Below are 27,453 nucleotides of genomic sequence, written 5' to 3' on the forward strand. Positions count from 1 at the left end.
CCTGATTATCTATGTGTATTTGATTTAATCACGGGGTTCTTAGAAGGCAGGGTCAGAGAAGATGTGACAATGGAAGCAGAGGCTGGAGTGAGGCACTTTGGAAATGGATAAAAGGGATCAGCTAAAGAATCCAGGTGGCCATGCACAGCTGGAAAATCAAGAAAACAGATTCTCCCTAAGGTCCTACTAAAGAAACCAGCAGGCCAACACCTTGACTTTAGGCCAATGAAATAGATCCCAGACTTTAGGCCAATAAAATAGATTCCAGACTTCTGACATCAAGAGAATAAAGTTGTGTTGTTTCAAGCCAGTATGTTTGTTGTAATTTGTTATAGCAGCAACAGGAAATGAATATACTTTTCTGTCCTCACTATCTATGACTGATAAACACAACAAACCTTTTTTTTCTGTGTTTAGAAGAAAGAGTTTAACTTTGGGGGCATATATATTAAGTAATATATATTTATTTTGTGCTGCTTGAATAAAATACCACAGAATGGATAATTTGTAAATAATAGAAATTTGTATCTCACAGTTCCAGGGGCTAGTAGTTCATAAACAAAGCTCCAGGAGGTGAAGCTTCATCTCTGCTTCCAAGATGATATCTTGTTGTTGTGTCTTCTGGAAGGGAAGAACATTGTGTCCTCACATGGCAGAGGACAGAAAGGGCCCAGCTAGTTCCCTCTAGTACACATATAAGGTTGCTCATCACCTCCTAAAATCTCTTCTTTTTATTACTATCACCCTGTTGATTCAGTTTGAACCTGTACATTCTGGAAGGATGCATCCATTCAAACCATAGCAGTATTTGTCTGAACTACTGAGTTACAACATGCTTGCTTTTCAATGCTGACCTTATTAGAGACATGCTGGCTTACACAACCAGGTTTAATCATCATTTAACTAGCCTGTGTAAGAAAAACAGGACTCCTCTCTGTTTCCCCTGACACTATCTATGTACACTAAAAACTTCTTAGAAGCCAAGATGGTACCTATTTAGGATAAGAAAGTCTCTGAATTTCAAAATTTTGTCTGATGAGTCTTAAATTTCTGGTTACAGTGATAAGGAAGACTTTTCATCTTCTAAATTTAAATTCTAAATGTCTTCAGCTATTTGAGCTCTGCTCTGGAAACCACAGCAAGCTAAGGATGTAACTGAAATAGTCCATTTTTTACCCCTTGGGATATGCCAACCAAATTAGAAATCAGAAAGCCCAGAAATGAAGAATGATTGTATTAAAACTCAGACACAAATGGCGAAGGAACTCTCCTCTCATATACAGAAACTCCATGCTATGTATGGCCTCCCTCATTACCAGGAAATTCCACTGGATGAGAACCCTCATTGGGAAAAGAGCTGACATCTCCCCACTAGCTGACCCTGATGTGCTGGGTGAATAGTAGCTGGCTAATGGCTGTCTACTCATGAAAACTGTCAACACAACTCCCAGAAAATAGAAGACAAGGAGATGTGTACTGCAGAAGCAGGAGGAATATTTCGTCTTTACAAAGCATTATCTTAACCCTAAAAAACAGTTTTCTACAGAAGACACAAATTCTCACAGAAGACACAAATTTCCACAGAAGAAACAAATTCTCTCAACTGAAGTTCTTGCAACTTCTTGTGCAGGAATTCTATGGATTTATCATCTGATGCCCTGCTGGTAGTGAAAAATAGGAATATAGTAACATTATCCCTATGTGCATCATTTTTCCTCTATGGTTGTGTGTAAAGAAGTGAAAGATACAGAGAACTTGAATATGATCAATCATTTTCAGAATGTTTTGAAGCGTTGAAACAGACGACTTTTAAGCACAAAGTACAAACTAATTTTATGCCTGCATTAAGGAAGAATCCGGAAGAAAGTCAAAGCTTCCAGATGAACTTACAGAGAATAATGTGCTTCAGTGGACCACCTCCTTGAGCCAGTTCTCCCTCTGAGATGTTGACCATTTTGAACAAAGAGGGTTCTCTCAGATCCACCTCCACACATAGGTTGCCTTTTGGTCAGAGAAAAGAAGGTCATCTTGAAGGCAGAGGGTGTTTTGGCCAACTTCTGTTGCTCTGAGTTCACCCTCAACACATGGAATACATGAGAATATGTTGCTTTTCAAAGTTCAGACTGAAAACCTGCACACCCTACTCCACCATGAGGTGCTGCTTTTACTGAAGATCAGGACACCAGCCCCGTGACTCTTGGGACTCATCCTGTCATTGGACAGGAGTCATTCCTGATGGGAGAACTCACAGCATTTTTCCGTGTGCCTGTCCACAACTCCATTTCCTGATGGGTGGAAGGACTCAGCTCTGAGAGATGACAGATGTGTTAATCAGCTTTCCACTGCTGTAGCAAACACCTGAAATACTCATAACTAAAAAGAGGAAGGTTTATTTTGGATCACAGTTTCATAGGTTTCACTCCACGTTTGGTTGACCTGTTGCTTTGGGGTCTGTGGCAAGGTGGTGCATCATGGTAGGAGCAAAGGAAACTCATCTTCCTAGCAAAGGAAACAGCTCACCTCCTGGACCCAAGAAGTAGAGAGAGAGAAGGGACTGGGGTCCCAGAATCCCTTTCTAGGGCATGTCTCCAGTGACCTAACTCCCTCTAAATAGGTCCAGCCTATTATAGGCTTCACCATCTCCCAGTTGTGCCATAGACTGGGGACCAAGCCCTGAACACATGGCCTTTGGGGGACATTTCCATTCCAAACCACAGCAATAGAAGAAAAAGTCCAGGGTTGTCTTGTCTTTGAAGAAAAACTGAGAAGGAAGAGAACATATCAACCCTTCTCTGACTCCTTTTGTCATCCAGCTTGAACAAATCCATCACCGCTTCCATTAAAGTTAGATTCAATTGTAGGGTAAATGCTTATGTTAGGAACGACTTGTCTTCCAGACCCCTCCTTATCCACTTGGTTTTCCCAACCACATTTCCTTCCCTTTTCCTCTCACCCTGGTCAGAATGAGCAGGTTTTCAAGACTGTTGCCTCCAGAAAGAGGAAGCACTGAGTTAGATAGCTCTAGAATGAGGCACCAAGAATTAGGAACGTCTACTTTTCTAGACTATTCCAAATGTTACACAAGAGTTTGTTGTGCCTACCTGTATGAAGCCTGTATAGACACATGACTGCTATTGTTTGGATGTTGGATATCTCCCAAAGGCCCATGTGTTAAAGCTTTACTCCCTAGAGTGGTGCTGTTTGGAAGTGGTACAGCCTTCAGGAGGAGCCTAGTGAAAGGCCTTTAGGACATTGGGGTGTGAACTCAAAAGGGTTAGTGGAACCCCAGTCCCTTCCTCGTTCTTTATTTGCCCTCTGAGATGAGCAGTTTTGCTCTGACACATTTTCTTGCCATGATATGCTGCTTTGTCATAGGCCCAAAGCAATGGGGCCAATTAATCATGAACTGGAATCTCTAAAACTGTGAGCCAAATAAACCTTTTCTCTTTGTAAGTTAATGTCTTCAGGTATTTTATTATAGTGATGGAAAGGTGAATAACACAAGAACCATGCAAACTTATTTTTTATAGCTTTATTGAGGAAAAATGGAAGTACAATAAAATGTGCATTTTTGAAGTATGCAATCTGATCAGTTTTAACAAGTATGTAACTAATACAATCAATATACAAAGCATGTCTTTACTTTTCTTTAAAATTTGAAATCATGCAGACTGTTCCTTACATGATTTATTACATTAGAAATCAATCAGCTTAAGATACATAGAACCCACCCCAACTTCAACTATTTCAGAATTAAATGGCACACATATAAATATCTCTGAAGTGATGGAAGAAAGCACTAGAAAAGTAAATAGAAAGTGCTTTGCACTAAATGATAAAAGCCTAAAATATCAGGATCTCTGGGATGAAATAATACTCAATAACATTTTTAACTTAAAGTACCTGTAAAGAACCTGTATAACTAAAAGTACCTTAAAGAAGATAGAATAACAGATTATTTTCAAATTAAGTAGTAGGAAGGAAAAAATAAGAGTAGGAAAAGAAATATATGAAATAGAGAAGATATGATACATCTAAAATTTGATAAAAATCAAACAAGTCTAATCAAGAAAGAGAAAGAACACAAAAATTAATATCAATGGAAAGGAAGCTATCAAAATAACCCTACAGATGTTAAAAATATATTAAGGTCATATTACAATTGTATTACAACATACGTGATAGCTTACGTAACATGGTCTGTATTAGAGAAGGATCCATGTGCTGCGGAGAAGAAAGTTTATTCAGTCATTCATGGATGAAATAGTCTATCTATGTCTGTTAGGTCTAAATTATTGACTGTATTATTTAGTTCTATAGTTTCTTCATCTAATTTGTGTTTGGAAGATCTCTCCAGTAGTAAGAGAGGTGTGTTAAAAGTCACCCAGCATGACTGTGTTGTGGTCTATTTGATTCTTGAAGTTGAGGAGGGTTTATTTGATGTACATATATGCTCCATTGTTTGTGAAATAAATATTTATGATTATTATGTCTTGTTGATATATATGCCCTTAAGTAGAATGAAATGTCCTTCTTTGTCCCTTCTGATTAACTTTGGCTTGAAGACCACTTTTTCTGATCTGAGGATAGAAACCGCTGCTGTTTAAACAATCCATGATATGTATTTTCCTATCCTTTCACTTTCAGTCTGTGGATGTCTCTGTCTATAAGGTGAGTCTCTTGGAGACAGCATATTGTTGGGTCATGATTTTAAATCCAATCTGCCACTCTATGTCTATTGATTGATGAGTTTAGGCCATTAATGTTCAGGGTTATTATTGAAATTATGATTTGTGTTCCCAGTCATTTTGGTTTATTTCTAGTTTTTAAATGGAATTAGTTTTGCCTTTGATCGACTGTTCCTTTAGTGTAATTCCCCCCTTCGCTGGTTTTCACTTTTGTTGTTGTTGTTCATTTCATCTTGATGGAATATTTTGTTGAAAATATTCTGAAGTGCAGTCTTTCTGGTTGTGAATTCTTTTAATTTTTGTTTATCATGAGAGGTTTTTATTTCATCTTCAAATCTGAAGCTTAATTTTGCTGGATATAGGATTCTTGCTTGGCATCTATTTTCTTTCAGAGCTTGGTATATTTTATTCCAGGACTTCCTAGTTTTGAGGGTCTGGGTTGAGAAATTAGCTGAGGTCTGTATTGGTTTCCCTCTATATGTAATCTAATATTTTTCTCTCTTAGCCTTTAAAATTCTATCCTTATTCTTATGCTAGGCATTTTCATTATGATGTGCCTTGATGTGGGTCTGTTGTAATTTTGCACATTTGGGGTTCTGTAAGCCTCTTGTAGTTGATTTTCCATTTCATTCTTTAGATTTGGGAAATTGAAAAGATTGTGCATTCCTTTGGTTTGTATCGCTGCACCTTCATCTAGCCTGATAAATCTTAAATTTGGTCTTTTCATGTTATCCCATAATTCTTGGAAGTTCTGTTCATGGTATCTTAACACCTTCTCTCCACGGTCTACTCTGTTTTCAAGGTTATATATTTTTGGGCTGGGGATGTGGCTCAAGCGGTAGCGTGCTTGCCTGGCATGCGTGCAGCCCGGGTTCGATCCTCAGCACTACATACAAACAAAGAAGTTGTGTCCGCCGAAAACTAAAAAATAAATATTAAAATTTTCTCTCTCTTATAAAAAAAAAAAGATTATATATTTTGTCTTCACTGCCTGAGGTTCTATCTTCCAAGTGGTCTAATCTTTTGGTGATGCTTTCTATTGAATTTTTAATTTGATTTATTGTTTCCTTCATTTCAAGGATGTCTGGTTGTTTTTATTTTCTCAGAATCTCTATTTCTTTAATGAAGCGATCTTTTGCTACCTGTATTTGCTCTCTTACATCATCCTTTAATTCGGAGGACAGTTTAACCATGTACATTCTAACCTCCTTCTCTGACATTTCTTCTACTGTGGTGTCAGTGGATTCTGTTATTGCAGTAACATGGTTGGGGTGATTTGTTCCCTTTTTTTTCATGTTGTTAGTTTGTCTACACATTTAATAGTATGGATCTGAGGCAGTAGAGTTTCTACCCTGTGTACTTACAGGGCCCCTGAAGGTTTCCAGTACCTCACTGTTTAGAGGGAAACAAATAATTACAACCAATGCAAACAACTTACAACATTAAACCAAATAGTTCCTACTGCAATGTCTACAATGTTAATTATCACAATTAACAGAAAATATATGATCAGTTATTGCCTATAATAAAATCAGCAAGTTTGCAAAAGGGTTTACATTTTCAAATGGTGGACAGGGAGAAAACAGAAGTGATATAGGATGTGATGATTATGAGGGAGGAGGAAAAAACACAAAAGAAAAAGATTAATGGAAGAGTGAAAGAAAGAACAATAGAGATTGACTATTAGCAGAAGCAAAGAGAGAATCAAGGGAGACAAGTAGGAGAAAAAAATATATATAAAGAAATTTTTTTAAAAAAAATTAAAAATAAAAATAAAAGTATGCAAAACAAAACCAAAATATACTAATCAAACATCCTAGTTCTTAAAAAACTAATCCATGTAAAATAACTGGCTTCAAAAATGCTAGAGATGAGAAGAAAAGAAAAAAGAGGAGAGTGTATAAATGTCCATGTAACATTAAGGACACAATTAAACAGTGAAAAAGAATTTTTGAAAAAAGAAAAGGGGAAAAAAATTGATGATAAGTTAAAGAATTCTTTCTAGTGGAGTTCAAAAGATTCACAGTTTCTCTCCTCAGCAGTTTTAGGTGAGGTCTTCTGGAGAGTAATGCTGTACCCTCTGAATTTCCGGAATGAGAGAGGTAATCCTGCAGGCAGAGTTCCTGGAGGCGGGGTTTAGGCTTAGGTGGGCTCCAGGCTCTTCGCTAAATGCCAATTGGTCTGGAGATTTTAAATCAGCCCACTTCCAATGCCCAGTCCTTGCTGGTCCACACTGGAGAACTTTTCCCCAGGGATCTCCCCTGGGCTCCACTCGTGTGGTGGGAGAGTCAATTCTTAGTTCCTTACATCACCTGCAGACCCCATGTTTCTTGATCTTGGGTTCAGTCTCCAAACAATTTCTTCCACTTCTGCCTTTCCAAGTTCCCTGCCAGATGCATCTCTCCCAACCAGTCCTGCAAGCACCTAGACTGGAAGGGGAAGGGTAGAGACGGATGGGTTTCTGTGACCAGTTTTCCCCTGTGTAAACCTCTCTCACGTTTGATTTTCTCCTGGTCACTTAAGCACACTCTGTCACACAGCAATTGTTTACTAGGCCTGTATTTTGGGTCAAACTCCGGTTTACCAGGAATCAGCCCCCTCAGCTGCTGGCTATGCTTGTAGAAGCTGCAAAATGGTTTCTTGCAGGCCACCTGGAGAGATGGCAGCTTCTTTCCCCATACACAGGTATCTTGCAGTTAGTCCTTCAGGCTTGCCAGGCAACGTCCTTGATCTCTAAAGTCTCCATACCCAGACAGGCCTTGGGCCTCCCCAAAATGCAGGTTCCTTTACTTCCCTTATCCTACCACTGTGCTCACAAAGGAACCACTCTGACTGGAGCTTCTGGCCTGGCTGTGGTAACGGCTATGCTGCTGGGGATTTCTTCCTTATTTTATTATATCCAAACTCCTGAGTCAGTGATGTGCTTTGAATGTCTCCCCACTTGTTTTGTTCACCCACCTTGCTGAGAAGCTGCCTGTTGCTTTTCTTGGTTTCACTTCACAAAGCAGCCAGGAACACAATCTCCATCTTGAAACACCCCCTCCACACCATGCACATTTTAACCATACTTGTATCTACAAACTGATACAGACACATATGTGTCTCCATGAGCCCCACCACAACCACTTCTAAAATAAAAAATAAAAGAGCAGGTATACACCCATACCTTCAGGTAGATCAGGGATGGATGAGGAGGGAACCCCTTTAACTTTGACAAAAACCTTTCTCTGTTGTAATATGCCAAAGTATACACATGTGTTATATTAACATGTACGTGTGCATAATGTATATGTGACACTGACATCGGTGACAAGTATGTTTTGGATGATGTATCTAAAAGTGATCTACCTCAGCTGGAGTAATCTACCTCAGCTGCCAGTGTCTGTGTAAAGCCAGTGATTTCACCGCTGCCTTTGCACTTGGAAGTTGTGTTTCAAGTGTTCTCAGCAGGTCCAAGTGTCTGAGTGCCCTCTTGTGGGAGAGGTTCAGTGGCAAGTGGAAAAAGAGTCTGTGGCTAAAATAAATTTAGGAGAGCAGACTGTACTTGGCCCCTCCAACAGTAGATAGCCCAAGCATCAACAGGTCTTGTTGTGTCTCTAAGTTTCTCACTTCTCGGGATGCTGCCAAATGTATATGAAAGAGATCTCATACCTTGCTAAATATCAGTCAGTGATGAGCAGAGGTAATGGCACATGTAGGTTTTTAGCACCTTCCTTTCTCTAGACACTAGAGAGTTTTGGGTTTTGAATGGCAAGTCAGCATCTTCTCAAGACTAGGCCTTGTTTGGTCTGTGCCCATTAAGGAGATATGTCTCCAAGATTCCTGGCTCTTCTCAGAGCACAATGTGTGACAATCTCCTCTATGTAGAAGACAGGAAGGGTGTTGGTGTTTGGTATTTGAAAGTAGTAAGATGAGTACTCAAGAAAACTGGTCGTCCTTTTGTATGTATGTGATCAGGGATGGATGATTGAACCCAGGGCCTCGCACATGCTATGCAAGCTCTTAACCTCTGAGTTATATCCCCACCTCTCAGCCATCCTTTTGAGTGAACATTCTCCTGGCTGAAGAGAGCATTGCACTTCTCATCTGAAGTGATTTCTCTAGTATATATCTCTATTCTTTCAGTATGCCTCAGTCACTTATTTTTTTGAAACTCAGTTGTGGGATTTAAAAGAAAAAAGGTAATAATTTTTTTAAAATGTTAAAATTTGTTTGGTTTTTGGCATGCTTTTAAAGTTTTCTCTTTTTTATTTTAAATTTTCAAAGTAACAATAAATCAAGTCACCCCAAACTCATCAACTGCTGGTCCCTTGCCATGCCCTTGTCTCTTTCTCTGCACACACCGCCTTCTTACAGAATCATAGGGAGGTGGGCACAGGTACCAGGACAGGCCCCTGCATGCAGCCCCACAACCTCTGTATCCTGAGGAAGTCAATGTATGAATTCCAGAATAGTATTTTTTTTCCTTTTAGCTCAGAATAGAGTTGAAAATTCACACATTTGCATTTGGTTCTGACATCTTGGTCTTCTCCCCTCCTGAGGAATAGTCCTGTCACCTCACTGTTCTTCGTGACAACAAGTTCTTTGAAGAGTTCCTGCAAAACATCCTACATTCTATATTTGTCTGATTCTTTCCTCATGATTTTATTTAGGTCAGACATTCCCACCAAGAATACTATTTTGTGAATTTGTGAATTTCTCACTACTTCACAACAGGAACACACAGAACAGTAGGTATTTAAAGTCAGAGTAACAATTCAGTAGTGCAGGGTTCTTCTGTAACTCCCCTCATGCTGTTTTCCGCAGAGATAATTCTGCCTCCCCCCCCCCAACATAAACAGACAGTTGGTCCTCTATGCCTTTTGGATTCCACATTGCAAACTCAACCAACCATGGATGGAAAATATTCAGAAAAAAAAAATTGCATCTGTACTAAACTTGTACAGACTTTTTTCTTGTCTTTATTCCCTGAACAATAGATTTATTTCCCTAAACAACCGTTTACATAGACTTTACATTGTACTAGGTATTATAAATAATCTAAAAATGGTGGAAAGAATATGGGAAGAGGTTCACAGCTTTTATGTAAATATCATGCCATTTTATATAAGAGACTTGAGCATCCAAGGATTTTGATGGGGTCTTGGAACCAGTCCCCCACAACTACCAAGGAATGACTATATTTACTCATGTGTTCTAATTTAGAGTCCACATGCAAAGTTTTAAGCTTAAAGTATCAGCACTGTTTGAAAGAACACATCCAATATCACAGTTAAAAATATTCCTTTGTCCTAGGTTATATGTGTCCTTGGAATATATTCCATTGAAGGTGTGCTCTCACAGAATTATTTTTCAAGTTACTTTATGTAATTATTTATTTTATGTTCACACTATAGATCATGTTAAAGAACTATAAATAATTATTATATTATTAACAGTACTCTGTTAAAATAAATGTAAAAATGTTGTGATTAATTCCACTTCCTAGCAGAATAAGGTAGGGGAATAAGAAAACAGGAAATGCACACAGACCAAGCAATATCAGCGAATTCTTGGAGGAGAAGTGGTAACTAATTTGGCAAAGAAGAGGAAGCCACAACTCCAAGTGTGTGTCCCAGAATCACAAGTTACAAAAGGGAGTGGCCCACACTCCCTTCCCTGGACACAGGAGGCTCTGGGGCCACAGGCGCAGTGGAGAACAGGGCAGAGGCATGGGGAGAACAGAGGGGTCGGGAGCAGATGAAAGTCTTCATATGGAACAGTTGGCCTCACAGCTCCCCCTATTTGCAGATGCCCCAGAAGGCTCTCAGAGCAGCCTCCTTGGAAACCTACACTGTCCCCTAGGGAAAGACCCCTGGCCTAGCTCTTTTCTCCTGAGCCCTTCAGAATCTGTTCCTGATCCTTCTCTCCTGTGTTCTGTGTTCCAGAAAGTAAGCCATCAAAGAGTGTCCCTTGCACTTTCTCCTTCTGGCTTCTGGTAGGTTCTGCTGGGTTGGCAATGCACTGGTGTGATGATCTTGGACTGCAGCAGACAGAGGCTGTCATATTTATTGTCCCTTTTCTTCATGCCAGACTGTAGTTTGGCAATGGCTTCATTTCCCTGTGATGGCAATGGTTCCTGTTAAGGAGCCCCTCTCCCAGAGCTGAGAGCTTTTAGGAGAGTCCCATACTTTCTATTCCACCTTTTATTTTCACACTTCAGGTGGTAGTGGCTCCCAGCTACTACCCAGGTTTCCAATCTCACCCTGAGCACTCACCCTCCACTGTTGTTCCTCTTAGGACAGGGACAGGAGTGTTACATGAAGAGGCTGTGGGAGGGTCTGAGCATGATATCTATTTCCTGCTTGGACAGGGGTGCACACAGCCTTCACAGACCAGTAATGGTTGGTGCCCTGGCAAACTATCAGTTCCACACTCAAAAAAATAGGCCTATTGGAAGCTTCCAACCTGCTCCTAAGTGACTCATCTTGGTCATTGAACGTTAAGCAACAGTATCACACAGGCAGACATCAACATGTGGTTGGCCAGATGCTCAATTTTTTTCCCTCTTAAATCTGAATGGGCAACTAAGGATCCAACTGAGGAAGACCATCATATGTAGACAAAAATAAACAAACATTAAAAAGTGGGGAACAAAGGGAAACAAACTATTGAGGTAAAACTTTGAAATATAAATTTAAAAAAATCATTCTCAGAGATGTTCAAAATGATACTGAATCCATAAATCAAGCATAAGAACATAATATTGTTATTTAAATTTTGGATATGAAGTCAAATGTATTATTGTTCAAAAAATAACCACTGCCTCTTGTTGAGGGAGAATTGTACTTGCCTACAGACTTGGTCATGTGACTTGCCTTGACCACTGAACTGTAAGCAGAAGTATCAGACCAGGCTGACATCCACGTGTGGTAGGCCAAGTGCTTGTTCCATGTGTGGATTGTGTAGTCACCCTGGGTCTCAGTGTGACAATAATGCACAGCAGAGCCAAAATCGACCTGTAATAGATGTGTAGTTTGAACTGGCAAGAAAACTTCACTGTTTGAATTCGCTGAGATTTCAGGGTTGTGACCACAATATATACTAGCCAATGCTGAGTGATACAATATGCAATATTTCCACATCTTAAAAGTGCATTAAAAGATCTGAGAAAGAAAAATTCAAGAAAACCGCTTGGAAAGTAGAATAGATAAGAAGATGGAAAACAGACAAGAAAAAAAAATAAAAGTAGAGATTCAACCCAAATAAAAATGCCAACATTATGAATTGTATGGTACAATGGTACAATTATGAATTGAATATGAAATAATGGTACAATTATGACTGCTGCTAAACATATACTAAATGATATACACTCATGCACTGCATATGTTTCAGTGAGTGACAAACCACTTATTACTGTAGTCCCATAAGATTATATTACCTAGTGACATCATAGCCAGCTTAGTCTGTGTACATGTTATGATGTTCACACAATGAAAAAATCACTTATTGATAACATTCCTTGGAAGGTCCCGTCATGAATAACACATGGCTTTAATAGAAAAGTCCCCTGTGCATTTCCATTGTAATAGGATGGCATAACAAAGGTTTAAATCTGCTCCAGAGAAGACGGCACAAAGAAAAAAGTTTTCCATTATTTGACAGCCATAAAAGTGATAAGTTTGAAAATATAGATGGCTAAATGTCTATGTACATCCATTCACCAGCTGTTAAAAAGAATGAGGCAGATGTGTTTGTATAATAAAGAATAATCCATAAGATGTATTTTAAATAACAAAATCAAGATACACACAAAAATCAAAACATAGAATAGCATGTGCAATATGCTACCAGATATGTGAAAACACATAGACCCACAGAAATAGCCATATATACAGAAAATACCATATTTGTAATAAGGACACCAGATAAAATTTAAGAAGTCCAGATAAATTTGAATTTTGAATAAACAATAAATATTTTTATTATATTCTATGCGGTATTGGGGGAAAACCAATCATTTTTACTTGAAATTCAAATTTAACTAAGCAACTTGCATTTACATTTGTTAAATCTTCCAACCCTACTTGCAGGTGACAAAGTATATGAAAATTAGTGTTCTGCTTGCAAAAATATACACGAAGGCCTGAGCACACACAGCAAAAGAAAGCGACAGCTCCTCCAAGCTCATGTTTCTACACTGAACTCTAGCCTGCGACCCACGCTGGCTTCATGAAAGAAGGTTCAAACCGTGAGAAAAATGCTAGGGAATTTTAAATTAAAGGGACAAGACTCTAATTACCTTCAAAACCAGGTCCAGGATGGCTTCTACTAGCTCCAGCCTGTAATGCAGTAGCAAGGTTTACTGAAGAGACTACAGAGAGAGAGAGAGAGAGAGAGAGAGAGAGAGAGAGAGAAAACACGCCAGGGAGAGGGCTTTTATTGGGGAACAAAGAATTCCGGGGAAAATCCCTTCCAATGAATATTAAAGGGGGCAGCATCCCAAGGTCAGGGGCGACGATTGGGTCTTTGGGGCAGTGGCCAGACACGCCTCTGCAGGGACAAGCCCTCGGACCTGGAGAAGGGTGGGGGAAGCTCTGACACAGCTGTGCCTAAGCGCCTCTCACGCAGCCAGGGAGGTAACTCAAATCACGTGCGAGGATGGCCTCCCACACTGAACACAGTTTGCATGGTGTGCCCTGCTGTTGTGAGATGTGGCACCTGGTTGAATTAATAGGAGGCACTGCTTCTGGTGAAGGTGGCTCGTCACCCAAGGAAATCACTGGCACATGCTATAGAGAGCAGACTGTGTCTGCCCTTCAGACACCAATGGAGCTGAGGGCAACTCCAGACCATATGTATTGTTCAGATGCTTCAATAGTTTTCTCCTAACACCAAGATTACTCTGTTTCTTCCTGTGCCACACTCTCCCTAGCCCCACCCCAACGCGCCACTGTTCTACCTCCCAGATAGAATACATGCTTATAATTTCTTAGCAATTGGGTGAAAATGTTATAATATTAGGGGATTTAAAAATTCATTACATTCCCTCTGCAGTCAGCTATAGTGCGATTTTGTTTGAACTCATTTGATGAGCTCCCACTCACCACTGAGTAAATGTTAGTGACACATTTCTCTGAGGCTCAGAAATGAGTTCTCCCTCTCCTCCTACAGAGTGAAAGGAACACTTCCTCTTGGGTGCAAAGAGAGGTGAATGCTCTTTCTTAACCTTTTTCAAAAACCTCTGCTCAAACCCAGCAGACTTCTCTTTTCCATCACCAGCTGTGACTGCTAAAAACTAAGCTTTCCAGTGTCATTTATTCAACAAGAATTTATCAAATGCCTACAGTGTGCCAGGCTCTGGAGACTCCAGTATCATATTAAGGTATGTCCAGGTGCAGCCAGGGACATGGTGAGATGCTGAGCACTGCAGGGACAAGCAGTCTCCACTAAGGAGACTCAGCAGACTGTCCCACTCCAGCCCTTATTGTCAAAGAGGTTCAGAGGCCCCAGGCAGCCTGCTCAAGGCCATGACGCTGGGTGGCAGCTAAACCAAGACTGACCCTCTGTGTATTAGACCTGAACTTTGGCATTTCTGGCTTTCTTACATTGCTTTCTTCTTTCTTTCCTGGTCCACACAACCCACACCCTCCAACTCCCCTGCTGGCTTGCCTTTCCCCTTCCAGACTTTAACAAAATGCCACGCACCAAGAGGACTGAATTTCTGAGTAGGCACTGAAGAGCCTGCTGCTGTCCCCCATGGAATGTATCTTGGTAACATGAGTTAGGAGGGAAATAGGCACAGAGACACCCCCATTCTCCACTCCCACTCCCAGCAGACTAAGCTGCATGAGCCTCCCTATATTACTCCATTTCTATAACTATAATGAAATACACCAGGCAGGCCTCTTTATCAAAAAGAGGTTAATTTGGGCTCATAGTTCTCGTGAAGGTCAAGGGCCCACATCTGTGATGGCCTTGCTGGTGGAGTCCCGAGCTGGAACAGGGCACCACATAGCAAGATACAGGGAGCAAGCATGTGTGCTGCTCTCTCTCTTTTTAAAGCCAACAGTATTCAGTCACGATGACATTGTCTAACTCTCACCACCTCCCCAAGGCCCCATCTCTACACACTGCAGTCTGTTTCCAGCCTTATTACCACACAATGGGAATTAAATTTCAACTCATGAATCCATGGAAGACACACTCCAGCCATTTCCAAACCAGAGCTCTCCCAGAGACCAGCGTGTGGACTCTGAGCTGCGTCTCCTTGTGAGTCACAGTGAGCATCTTCAACACAGCAAGCCTTCCCCTCATGTCACATGGTTCCTCTACTCTTGAATCTCCCAAATGAAATGTTCTCCCTTCAATTCTACTTTCTGGAGGATCGAGCTGAGAAATCACTGCTAGGAGGTCTCAAAACCGAGTTTGCAAGTGCCACAGGGCACATCCTTTATGCCTCTCTTGCCCATGAATTCTCATCTCACAAGCTGTTTCTGGGAAACGGACCTGAAATATCATTTAGTTACTAAACATTTTTTTCTGTTACTGAGAACTTGTAACCCTTCCATTCATCCTTCCCTGCCTTATTTTCTACATGGCACCTATTACCATATAAATTATTGCATTCATTTTCTCCACTGTGACCTCCCAGCTTGTGAATGTGAGCTTCTGGGTTTTGTTCACTGCTGTTTCTTCAGCACAGTGAGCAGTGCCTGCCACAGAGTGGGCACATTGTTTGTTGAATGAATAAATGCTATACACCAAAAATGAGACAATGAACAGGAAAGAAATGTCCCAAGCCCCAGGGAGCTTTCAGTCTACAAGGAAAATCAACAAAATGGACTGTTCTCCTTCTACTCTTCAGCAGAAGATCTTGCTGCCTCATGCCATGTCCTCTACCCTGCAGTTCCCTTCAGCATCTGGCTCTGGGTCTTCTCATTCTAAATGGATCATTCCAGTATGTTCTGCTTATGGCATAAGCTTGCACCAAGGATGAACTTTCCTTGTCCTCTTTGAACATCAACCTCTCCCCTAGCCCATGTTTGCTCCTGACTTGTCAGATTTGTATCCTTTCCTTCTGGAATCTTGGGGTAAGTGTTTCTTTTTTTAATATTTATTTTTTAGTTGTAGTTGAACACAATACCTTTATTTTATTTATTTATTTTGTGTGGTGCTGAGGATAGAACCCAGGGCCTCACATGAGCTAGGCGAGAGCCACAACCCCAGCCTGTGCAGATTGCCTTAAACTCAGTCTTTATAATGGCATACCTTATGCCCCTCAAATGTATTTTTATTTTTTAAAATATTTTTTATATCTTTATTTTTTTACTTTTATGTGGTGCTGGGGATCGAACCCAGTGCCTCACGCATGCTAGGCAAGCGCTCTACCACTGAGTCACAACCCCAGCCCGCAAATGTTCTTCAAGTGAAAAAAAAAAGGCAGATTGTATTAACACTAAAAGGTAAAACAGAAGTTCAACTTTCCATAACATGTACATTCTGACTGACCATCAAAATTCCTGAGATAACTAACTTATAAAGATAAAAGTTAAAGATAAAATAATAGCTCACTTATAAAAACTTACAAAAATAAAAGGGTTTATTTGGGGCTGAGAGTTTTGGAGGAGGTTCCAGTCCATGATCAATTGGCCCCATTGTTTTGGGACTATGGTGAGGCAGCACGTCATGGTAGAGCAAAATCAGTTATATCCCAAGCCAGGGAGCAAAGAGGAAGAGGAAGGAATTGGAGATATCAAATTTTCAACACACAGAGAGAGGTATAGACATAAAGATGTAAATGTAGATGTGTATACATGTGTACAGATGTTCTCTGTGTTAAGAGGCCTGGGGACATCCAGCAGCCCAATAGCGATGAGCATATGTGGTGCCCACATTCTGATTTCTAAATCCCATTTTCCATTATGAAGAAGCAGGGCACCTTGGAACAGTGGCTGATTCCAGAGCTGGAGCAAGGCATGTACAGAATGATCCTGGAAGAACTTCTTCTTGTGCCAGAGGTAGGACAGTGCTCAAAGAATAAGAAGAACTGCCAAAGGGGTGGAGCCAGCTTGAAGGGGCTCCTACTGACCAGACCTAAGACATTTTTGCACATTCAGATACATCATGATAGTAACAGAATATATAAGGCATAGAGTAAAATTGTAATCCACAGAAACATGTTGCTACAAATAAGAAAATAAGAGAGTAACTTGAAAGTTTCATGAGGAACAGGATGTTTGCATAGTATGCAACACTTTCCACCCATAACACTTGTTATTTACTATGGGAGAAAAAGAATATCTTTAAAACAGGGAAGTTGGCAGGTACCACCTTAATCAAGTAATGAGAGTAAACATGAGCAGTAATGAGACTAACTGAAACATACTCCATCATATGTATAGCATCACTATCACATTCCTGAAAAGAGTCATAGTTGAAGTTAAGCCATGAGGTAACATCAGACCAATCCAAACTGGATTACATTCTACTAAAATAGCCCATAATCTCCAAAAGTCAAGGTCATAAGAGTCAAGGAAAAACTGTGAAATTATTCAAGACTGAAGAAACCTTAAGAGATGAATAGCTGCTTGCAATGCAAGACTTTAGGCTGACTTGTTTTGCTAAAGGACGCCTTTAAGACAAATAGCAAAAGGTAAAGGGGTTTGAGAATGAGATGGTAATAATGGGATATCATGTGGGAAAATTACTTGCAAATGAGTGAGGAAAAAATAGTTGTGTACTGTAATTACAGTTTGCCTTCAAGTTTGAAATTGTTTCACATTTTTAAACCAAAATAAAACAAATATTACAAAATAGCAATAGGAATGCAGCACGCTTAGAACAACAGGAAAAAATAAGTGGATTAAACTTTAAAGACAGCTTTACTTATTCTCATGATAATGGGATGTCATCCTGAAAACATTAGCACAGGAGAATGCAGAAGTCAGGGAACTTCTGGAAGGTCAGATTAATGCTACAAAGAGATGCTGTGCACATCAAGATTGTACATGCAACTGTAAAGAATAGGGTGTGACTAAAAAGGTGAAGTAGCTCAGCTGCTTCCACCAAGAGCAGCATGTTCAGGGGTCAGTTCTCTCCTCTGGCCTCACCTATGGAAGCCAAGATAGGCTGCTCCTGGGACCCAAGTGAGGTCTCCTTTTGGGAAAAGCAATAGGGAGTGGAGAGTTCATATTTTAACATAGCTTTAAATAGGGAGTTATAATAGCAGGGGGTATCAATAATTTTCTTTTGAAAGGGGGAAATAAAATTATAATATACAAGAAGTGAACCCAGGTGAACAGGCAGGGGAAATAATTAATCATTTTATTCTCTTAGGGAAAAGCAAGCAAGAGGCAGAGGATGATATATGTGAAATAGATGTTAAGTGGGCAGGATGCACTGGAGGAGGAATCTACAGCATAAAGGAAGGAGAAGTCCTCAGGATTAGGAGTAGAAATAAAAAGAGCTCTTCCAGTACACAGGAGAAACTCCATGGGTCAGCCAGTGTTTGGATGGGGGGAGCGTGGGCAGGAGGTAAAACCTGGCAAAACAGAGGGGTGGTTTGTACTCACAAGTGAGATAAGCCAAGGGCAGATGCAACTGAAGTTTGATCCAATTGAATGAGTGAGTTAGAGGTTCATTGGAACATGTTCCACCCTTGGTTGCCAGGCCGTGGGATTCTCTCATTATGTCAATGGACTATCATGAGATGAACCACCAGAAATAGAAGCAAACTGTAATTATAGGCAGGACCACATGGGATCCTGGGATGAACCACCAGAAATAGAAGCAAACTGTAATTATAGGCAGGACCACATGGGATCCTGGGAGACACTCAGGGGCAATTTGTCCATTAAGTGAAGGAGGAAAGGGGAAGGCTTTGGCTTATTGATCCCATGTGCTTCAGAGAGCTACAGGGTTCCACCTGTGCTCTTCACAGACTGAAGAGCCATGGAATTGCCAATGCAGATGATCCTATCTGTTCTAATTCCTGGCCTCACCTATGGAAGCCAAGATAGGCTGCTCCTGGACCCAAGTGAGGTTGTCTTGAGTTCTGAGCAATGAAGGAAGCCACTGCTTAGGTGGCTGCCCTTCCTCCTAACCTCAGAGTGTGAGGCCAACAGAGCAGAGAACTGTCCCCTGGACATGCTGCTCTTGGTGGAAGCAGATGAGCTACTTCACCTTTTTAGTCACACCCTATTCTTTACAGTTGCACCTACAATCTTGATGTGCACAGCATTTCTTTGTAGCTTTAATCTGACCTTCCAGAAGTTCCCTGACTTCTGCATTCTCCTGTGCTAATGTTTTCAGTATGACATCCCATTACCATGAGAATAAGTAAAGCTGTCTTTCTCAAGAAGGAAAATCGTATGGTTTTTTTCCTAAATTAGAAAACTATTTACACCTCATTCATGGTGTGGAAAGAGATACCATAAAGCAAAGCAATTTTCTACTAAATATCTACCATTTTCTGTGAAAATTCTGACATGCTGGGATAAACACAAATTTATTCAGAGGTCCTATTTTAATACTAAGGAAAATTGAAAACATGCAAAGATCTCTCAAATGTTTCCCTCTTCTGCCAACATTTTTAACTGGGGTATTAGCCGTTTTCACTTGATTTTGTGTAACTGACAAGTTCAAAGTATACTGGCAATCGTGATCTGCTTTTTCTGTCTGTACCAGCATCAGCATAGAATGGTGAGGATTCTTCACACATCTGCATTCCGTATTTGTTAGCTGCAAAGAGCATTCATGCACAGCTTCCTAATAGATAGGGAGAAGATGATCTTGAAAGAATTTAAAAAGTTATATTCCATTTTACAAACACACACACACACACACATGTGCATGCATTTACTAGTTAAAACTAATTAATGAATTCAGCAAAATTGCAGTATACAACATCAACATGCAAAAATAAATTATGTTCATATATACTAATAATGACCTGCCAAAACTAAGAAAACAATCCCATTTTTTAACCAAAGACATAAAAAACTTGTATACAGAAAACTATAAAATGTTGCTGAAAGAAATTAAAGACGGCACTAATAAGTGAAAAGACAGCCTTGCTGATGGTCTGGAAGATTAATATTCTTATAATATCAATACAGCCCCAAGTTGCCTACAGATATATTTCAATCTCTACCAAAATTCCAATGACATTTATTTTTTGCAGAGAAAAGATAAATTCATCCCAAAATTCAGATGAAATATCAAGGGACCCTGAAAATCACCAAAACAGTCTAAAAAAAGAAGGCTCAAGTCAGAGGTTTCATACTTTCATACTTTATAGGTTTCAAAACCTACAAAGTTATAGTAATCAGAACAATATAGTTTTACTGACTTAGAAAAAGACATATAGACCAATGGAATAAAATAAAGCATCCAGAAATAAATTCACACATACACATTCAAATGATTTTCTACAAAGGTGCTAGTATGTTTCAATGGGGAAAGGACATTTTTTTTTCAACAAATATCCACATGCAAAGGGAGGAAGTTGGACCTTTACCTTACACCATAATTGATTAACAATTAATTACTAATTAATAATTAACTCAAAATTGATCAAGGACATAAACTTCATTGCATTGAATTTTACAATTTTCCTCCTAAGCTTATTGAACAATTTAACAACTATTTTTTGAACATGACACTAAAAACACAGGCAACACACACACACACACACACACACACACACACACACACATAGGTAAATTGTGTTACATCAAAATTTAAAACTTCTGGCCAAGTGTGGTGGCTCACACCTGTAATCCCAGCAGCTCGAGAGGCCAAGGCAAGAGGATCACAAGTTCAAAGCCAGCCTCATGAAAAGCAGGGCGCTAAGCAACTCAGTGAGACCCTGTCTCTAAATAAAATACAAAATAGGGCTGGGGATGTGGCTCAGTGGTTAAGCATCCCTGGATTCAATCCCCGTTACCCCCCACCCAAATTTAAAATTTCTGTGCATCAAAGAACAGGAGAGCATGAAAAGGCAGCTCACAGAATGAGAGAAAATATTTATAAATCATAGATCTGATAAGGGATTAATATCCAGAGTATTTAAAGAACTCCTACAACAACAACAACAACAACAAAAAATGAGCCCAATTAGGAAATAGGCAAAGGGCTTGAGTAAACATTTCTCCAAGGAAATATATATGGATCACCAACAAGCACATAATTAGATTCTCAATATCTTTAATCATTAAGGATATGCAAATCAAAACCATAAGAGATTCTACCTCAAATAAATCAGGATGACTTCTATAAATAAAAAAATAACAGAAAATAACCAGTTCTGGTAAACATGTGGAAAAACTGTGACTCTTAGGCACCGTGGATGGGAATGTAAAATGGCACAGTCCCTATGGAAACAGTATTGTGGTTCCTCAAAAAATTAAAAATACAACTATCACATAATCTAGAAATCCTACCTCTGGATAAACGCCCAAAACAATTGAAAGCAGAGTCTCAAAGAGATATTTGAACCCCTATACTCATATGGGTTTTACAGTAGGCAAAAAGTGGAAGCAACACAAGTATTCATCAACAGATGAATGGATAAGCAAAGTGTGGCATAGGCATTCAGTAGAATATTATTCAGTCTTCAAAAGGAAGGAAATTCTGATAGGCTGCAATATGGTTAGGCCTTGAGGACATTATGCCAAGTAAAAGAAGTCAGATTCAAATGGACAAGTACCAGATCATTCTCCTATGAGATGAGATATCTAGAATAGTCGAATTCATAGAGACAGAAAGTAGAAATGGCAAAGTTTTGTTTAATGAACACAGATTGATGAGTTCGAGAAGATGAAAAAGGTCTGGAATTAAATAGATGTTATGGTTGCACGATGTGAACATACTTAATGCCACTGAACTGTACACATAAAAATGATTAAAATGGTAAGTTTTATGTTTTGTATTTGACCACACCAAAAATTAAAATAAAATTATATTCCTGTTAAGCTAGGTTTCCTTAATGTAATTTTATCAGAGGTTGGTGTGAGTAACAAAAGTAAGTTAACATGACACCCAATGCTCTCACTGTAACCCTTGGATTGAGGAGACCAAGGCAGAACAACTCTTATTTTTATATTTCTACACATTTGAAACTACAGGGAAGCAGATTTTGACTCAATGGAATCATTAATATACCGAAAACAAAATCTAAACCAACATATAAAGATTAATGAAACAAAGCAAATAAAGGCAAGATACTTAAGAATCACACAATGAAAAAGGCTAAATGGCAGGGAGCTAGAAGAGGATAAAGCAGGCTCCGGGTTCTCCTAGGTTTCTATAGCACAAGGCCTCAGTCTCCAGGGGTGATTGAGACCTCCCAGATGGATTCCTGCCTTGGGAGCCAGTTTGTTTGTGGCCCTTGAAATAAGGTCCACAGCTGCTTCCTCCCTCATGCCAAGACACCATCTGCCTAATAATAAAGGCAATAGCATGGTCACCAGTTCTCAAATTTCACTGTGCTTAGGGGCAGCTGGATCCCCATGGGTATTGCTTAGTCCTCCATACAGTTCAGCACCTCACAGAGTGTCTGGCACAGAACAGATCCTCAAAAAGTAGTTAAGTTATTCCACAATGTGATGAATTAGGTACATATGTATGTATTGTCGTTGTCACCAATTTGTGTACAAGAACACTGAGACTCAGAAAGGTTAAGATACAAGCCAAGGTCAGCCAGTGATGGAGCCACTGTTCTACCATCTAGATCCAGATGTCTTTCCAGGGCTCCCTTGATGTCTTCTGTTCCTATGCAACAGGCAGAAGATCCCTTAAGGATAAAAATCAGATCAAGTTACTTCCTTGCCCTCCATCTTTAAAAGCTTCCCAGGCACCTTAACAGAACTCAAATGAAAGTTCTTTTGATAACCTACGAGCCTCAGCTTATGATATGCAAGTTTCCAACCTCCTCCCCAGCTCCAGCCCTCAACTGACCTATCACATCCTGACTGCATCCTCCACCCAGCATTGTGACCTCAGGGCCTGTGCACTTCCTGTGCACTCTGCCTGGAGTGGTTTCCTCCAGAAGTCACAGTCCCCTTCCTTCATTTATTCATGATTCTGTTCAAACACCACCTCTTCAGCAAGGACTTTGCTGACCGTTTTATCTCAAGACATCACATCTCACCATCTTTATGCATCCGAATTTATGTTATATAACAAATTGCTCACTGGGCATTTCCCTCTCTGAAGAGAAGCTTCATGAATTTACATACTCTTCATATTTTAGTCACTGCATCCCCAAACTGAATATTCAGAAAATATATAACGAATGAATGAATGAATGATAGACCTCTTGATTTGATTTTAAGAACAGTAATTGACTCCACCAGGTCAACCCCTTGTTACCATAAAACTTGTGCAAATTGTCCCTTGAGCATAGGAAAACCATGTCATAACAGGTTCACTGAGAACGGCATCCCTCCTCTGCACACAACACTGTATACCACACTATCCCATATACCTACCACATACATCCCATCTGTACACACAGCACAATGCCTGTTCCCTTCCTTGTCCTGTGCCATGTCTTGGTCCTTTCTTCCTCAGCCCCCTGGACTCCCTAACAACCCAGATTCCCAGGCTTTACACCCTTGGAAAGGTGCTAAATGAATCACCCCAACCAGCTAACTGGGTCATCCCAAAGGAACAGGCTGTCCCATTTCAGAACCTAGGAGATGTCTTCAGGGAGAAGTACAGGGGAAGCAGAGAGAGGAGCGCAAAGAAGTATTGGTCTCTCTCCTTCACCTCTCATCTCCCCTGGGCCCAAGATTTTTCTAAAAATAAAATGCCATTCTCACTTGCAAAGCTGCTGCCTTTGGCCAAATATAAAGAAGAGCATATCCCTAATCCAAACTCTCTGAGTGAGATGGACTTCCAAGGAGAGCTGGGGGAGTCTCTGCCCCAGGAAACCATGAGGCAGAGTGGTGTCAAGGGTTTTCTGCATCAGGCAGGTTGCAAAGCGTGAGCTCCAGGGGCACTCATGTTGCTAACATGCACCAGCGTTAGCTCTCTGGGGAACTGACTGCAGCTGCTATTTTATAGGCTGCTAATTGTTGAGCACTAACAAAGCTCCATCATCATCACATAGTAAAAAACTCTTTTCTGCTTGTATTGCTTAGATTTTGCTGCATAACTAAACACCCCAGAATTTAGTAGCTTAAAACAACCACCATGTCAAGCACCACAGTGGCACATCCCCATAATTCCAGTGGTTTAGGAGGCTGAGGCAGGTGGATGCAAGTTCAAAGCCAGCCTCAGCACTTAGTGAGGCCCTAAGCAACTTAGTGAGACCCTGTCTCAAAATAAAATTTTAAAAGAGGCTGGGAATGGACTCAGTGTTAAATGCTTCTGGATTCAATTCCCAGTACCAAAAAAAAAAAAAAATGTTTTTCTGTACTAGTCCGTGGGTTCCTGTTTTAAGCTAAGCTCACAGAGGCAACTGGTCTCTATTTTATGTGATGGTAGGGGCACTTGCACGTGTATTTGCAATCAGCAGTTAGTGTCCTTATTCATGTCTGGTAAGTGGTAGAGTCAATGGGGAAAACCAGGTCATGTCTCTCTCATCTAGCAGGGTAGGCAGGCTCCTTCACAGTGATGGTTCCAGAGATTTTATGAGCAGAAAGAGGACAAGGGCCAATGTCCACTTACCTCCCAAGCCTCTGCTTGCCTCACATTTACTACCACCACACTGGCCAAGTCACATCAGCATGCCCAGATTCAAGAGGTAAAAAAGCATAGACTTCATTTCTTGCAAAACTTATGTTGCATGGGGGTTTCAACATGAATGGGAAGAATCTGCTACGAAGTTTGCAATCTACCAAAGTGTCTATCTCAGCACAATGCCACATCCAAAAGAAACGTAAGCCTAACCCCAAAGAAAGACTTTAAACTACAAAACAGCAGGAACATTTCCTAGAAACCCTTTTACCCATCCATATCCCTGAGGTCCAAAACTTCAAAGCAATTGCCAGAGCCTTTTTTCTATCTTATCCCCCAATTCCCAGTCCCTACAGACTCCCTTATTTCATGTCCCCTCTCATTTCCCACCAACCTCTTGCCCCTCACATCTTTTTCTAATTTTGCCCTTCTTCCCATCAATAACTCCCTTCCATTCACAAAACTAATCACAACCACAAATAGCCAGCAGAAGAGAAATGCAGACACAAGATCCTTCAGAGGGCTCAGGAGGCCTGGATATCTATCCATGTTGGTTTATGTATAGCTAATGAATTCAGAAATTCTAAGTGATAAATGAACCCCTCCCTTTCTCCCTCTCTACATCTTTCCTTATCCCTCTCTGTATTTTCTCCTCTGTCTCTCTCGCTCCCTCCTTACTCAACATTTTCCCCTTTTTTATTTATCTCTCTCTTATTCACTTCTCCTTTCTTCCTTCTGAGCATTCTGTTTAAGAATTTGCTATATTAATCAAAAATATAAAACTATATTTTGAGTCTTTGTAACTTCGAGTTATGTTATAAAAAAAGATGTTTCCACTGATTAACAAGAATATATATACCTAAAGGAGAAAGGAAATGAGGCGGGGAGCAGAAACCATCCACCTGCACAGCCCCACCTATAGATGAAGCAGCCTGAGGTCTTGGAGGTGATGGAGCCCTTGAGCCCATTGGAGCAGTAAATTTCCCTCCCCTTTCTAAGGGTTCTGCTGGCTCATTTTCCTACTTGTTTGCTAGTTTATGTAGCCTGAAATTGAGCTCTCTAGAGAAAATAGTCTCTGTCTCCTTTCATCTCTCTTTTACTGATTTATTCAACGCCTGATCACTGCAGTCCTGGGCACTAGGGCATAGTACAGTGTTTGTAGGGGTTTGTAGGGTCTCCGTCTTCATTGACTTCATTCTTCTTTAGACTGTCATGAGACTACACCTCTGCAAATTGCCTATGCAACCAAAAGTCTTCTTCAGAGTCTTAGGAAGCTTCTTTAGCCAAAGTATTAGGCTGCTTCAAAACTTCTGCAGAAACAGTAGGATCGAAATACCTCTAAATCAACTGATATGAACCATTTGATTAGATTAATAATAGATAGGTAGATAGATAGGTGGAGACAGAGACACCTATTTTTTGAAACAGAATCACTCTTTTAGTTCTGGAAATATGAGACCTAATTTCTTTATCTCGGCCTTTAAATATTAAAAAAAAAAAAACAACTTCATGTCACACTGTAGTTTCTTGCAAATTTTCCCCTGCACTGTGCAGATCCCTGCCAGGGTGATGAGGAAGCTGGCTCCAAAGGAGGGTAGTTACAGCTTAATTGTGGCTCAGGCGGGGGGCGTAATTAGTTTGTAGTCATTGTTTTTGCTTTCCCAGAGAGTGGCTTCCCCTGGCCTAATTTCTTCTGGGCCTCCAGCCCATTGCCCTCTGCTAATTAGCTCGGATATTGAAAGGCCTTTTGATGTCAGTGTTTGAATGTGTGTTGTAGTCTGCTGTTTCATGTTTTGGTCTTCAAACTACTCACTACAGCTAACGGATTTTTCTGTATTTCAGAATTAACAAGGATACTTCCACAAGTTCTCTTCATTATATTTTCAAAAGCTGTTTTGGGAATACCAAGAACACCTTCACTATAGAAATTGTTGAAAGCTATAAGCCTTTGTTCACAGCTGTAAGATGATAAAAATGTAGTTGTCTGTCAGTATCCACAAGAACCCCAAGATACCAAAATCCATGGAATGTTCAGGTCTCATATAATATAAAATTGTGCACATCATTTTGTATACTTTAAACCATCTCTAGATTACTTATTGTTACCAAACAAGGCCTGTTGTGCCCTCCACATGGCATGCCAATCATTGAGATGAGTTTTGCAGAAGAGTTTATTTGAAAGGTGGCCAAGCATGGAGGAAGAGACTCAAATCTCAAAATCACCTCACTGAGGAGAAAGTGTGGGTATATTTATGGGGTAATGAAACAGAGTAGTCTGGGGCATGGGGAAATGTAATCAGAGGTGATGTAAATCTAAGATTTTGGCTCTCTGGTATCCAAAGGTCACCAATAGTGACACAGTTAGGGACTTCCATAAAAAACATACCCCAAATTAGAAGCTAGAAAGTGCACCAACATTACATGCCAGGACATGGGAGGCTGGGTAGTTGGTGTGGCCTTCAAAGACTGTCAGCTGCAATACCAAGAGGTCAGAGTCAAGAAAACCAAGATCATTAAGTCACACCTACTGAGGCAGGGCAATGATTTGCCTTGCTCCAAAGCCCAATTAGGAACTTCCCCCAATGATAAGAAGCAAATTTCAGGGGTGAGGGGCAAAGGCACAGGTATGACAGTTACTGAAGTAATGCACAGTTGCTGTTACCTTATCAATATAGTGACATGCAAGGACCTAGGTGGGGACTTAAGATTGTAATGAGCTATGAGACATAGGAAGCCTCATGATAGAGAAGAGCTCAGGCACAACTATCCCCCCACACACAGGTGATGACATCAAGAGACCTCATCCCTGCCTACCCTGAGTATGCCTTAAAAGCTGTACACATTTGTCCTTTTCTTTTTTGAGCCAGACTGATACTCTCCTGATCAATGCTGTATCTCCCTTCTGCCGAAGAAAGATGTCCCAATTAAAAGTCTTTGTTGTGCCTTTATCTTATTCTTCTGTTGGAGATTAGAACTTACCAAGCCAATAAGAATAGAACATCTGTGCAGGCCCAAGTGAAGAGTGGTAGTTTCAACAAAGGTGGCCTTCAAAGTCCTTCAACATAATCTAGACAATTGCTACGATCATAATCCACAT

General features: G+C 40.3%; 1 long non-coding RNA gene across 1 annotated transcript; it reads right to left on the bottom strand.

Moving 5' to 3' along the window:
* Positions 1–536: 536 nt before the first annotated feature.
* On the bottom strand, positions 537–13,211 carry LOC125617768. Its single transcript, XR_007348890.1, has 3 exons — positions 12,973–13,211; positions 1,891–2,001; positions 537–621 (listed from the first exon to the last, which is right to left on the bottom strand). It is a non-coding gene; the product is annotated as an uncharacterized LOC125617768 (long non-coding RNA).
* Between the last annotated feature and the right edge of the window lie 14,242 nt (positions 13,212–27,453).

This window comes from Marmota marmota, unplaced genomic scaffold, assembly GCF_001458135.2.
Source record: "Marmota marmota marmota unplaced genomic scaffold, marMar, whole genome shotgun sequence".
NCBI lineage: Eukaryota > Metazoa > Chordata > Mammalia > Rodentia > Sciuridae > Marmota > Marmota marmota.